Here is a 1,519-nt window from a genome sequence, read left to right as displayed (position 1 = left end):
GGTTTCACCATGTTGGCCAGGCTGGTCTCAAACTCCTGACCTCGTGATCCATCTGCCTCGGCCTTCCAAAGTGCTGAGATTACAGGCATGAGCCACTGGCCTATTTACATTTTTATATATGTTGCTTTCCTTACATAACTCATTGTTTGGAGTGGTCTAGACCTCTCAAACTCCTGACTTTGTGATCTGCCCTCCTCGGCCTCCCAACGCGCTGGGATTACAGGCATGAGCCACCAACCTATTTACATTTTTATATATGTTGCTTTACTTACATAACTCATTGTTTGGAGTGGGCTAGAAATAACCATAAATCCTCATTGCTAATTAGCCTCATCCTCATGACTGATTAGTCAAGATTATGAGTCTAGAAGGAGGGCAGAGAGGAGTCCTAATAGTGAGTCACAGGATCATTGCATTTTAGAGCTGGAAGGAATCTTAGAATTTAAGGCATCTTTCAGTTAGAATTCTGTGGTTTTGCATCTTCAGCGTTGGAGAATTATGAAAGGTTGACCGCTTGCTCCTGCACCTTTTGGCAAAAATGCCTAAGGATTTGGTGACAGCTTTAAAAAACAAATTAAGAATAAAGAAAAAACCCAATCAATGACGACTATGAGTAACCCATAATGGGGGCTTGAAAGAAGAATTGGAAACTTGACATATCAATGGGGTAGAGAAGAGCAGGGAATATTAATGAACATGAAGGGGGTTCTTCTTTGGAGGTAAGTAAGCAGAGTGGAGTTTTTGGAACTCCCTCCTCAGCAGCTGTGCAGTTTGTAAGGATTTTAGCTTGCCTAACTGTAAGCTTAGCTATTAGCTTTGCAGTGGGGAGTATTTAAAAGTACACACAACATATGAAGGAAAGAACCTGGAACCGAGTAGCCTGCTTCATTCCAAGAATCCATCTGGCATTTAAATAACTGCTTGTCCTACATTAAACCCTGCAGAGTAAGAGCCATTTTTCATATCCTCATACCCCTATTTTTGGTTTCAGGTAAGACAGCATACTGAGTTTGGGGAAGGAACAAGGAGACTTTTCCGAACCACCGAACCAAAGGACTCATCTAGTGTGAGCTCCATGAATCTAAAGTGGGGAACACACACTGAAGCCCCTATTTGGGAAATCAGCTTAAGAGCAATCTCAAGTCTCCACAAGAGGCGTAGGTCCATATTCCAAAATAATGTGAGCCTTCAGTTATTTGTAGATAGAATACAATGGAAGAAGGGGTGTTAGAGATACGAAAAATCGTGGCTGGCGTTACCAACATTAAATGACTCGTGGTGATGGGGTAAGTTGACAAGTGAAATCCAGTCTCTTCCTGAACAAATGTATCTTTGTAATGAAGAGCTCGTTTTTGCAGCTTCGGTACATCTGGAGGCATCGAATAGCAAATGCTGCCAAAGGAGTAGTCCCTGGATTATCAGGAGTTGCAGAGTGTGTGAAGTATTGTAAACCTTGAAATTAGTCCTGGACTGAAGGCACTTTCCCTCCTCCTAGACTCGCTTCCCTCTGACACATTTC

At 42.5% G+C, this 1,519-nt stretch overlaps 1 long non-coding RNA gene across 1 annotated transcript in view; it reads right to left on the bottom strand.

The window, feature by feature from the left end:
- The window catches only part of LOC105504093, a 5,673-nt gene extending 4,154 nt beyond the window's left edge, over positions 1 to 1,519 (bottom strand). Inside the window, exon 1 of the long non-coding RNA XR_001000570.1 lies at positions 1,006 to 1,519. This is a non-coding gene — a long non-coding RNA (uncharacterized LOC105504093). The remainder of the gene's footprint in view (positions 1 to 1,005) is intronic.

Source organism: Colobus angolensis, unplaced genomic scaffold (assembly GCF_000951035.1).
Source record: "Colobus angolensis palliatus isolate OR3802 unplaced genomic scaffold, Cang.pa_1.0 Scaffold9, whole genome shotgun sequence".
Classification (NCBI taxonomy): Eukaryota; Metazoa; Chordata; class Mammalia; order Primates; family Cercopithecidae; genus Colobus; species Colobus angolensis.
Note: the sequence above shows the minus strand (reverse complement) of the source record. Positions and strands in the feature narration are given on the sequence as shown.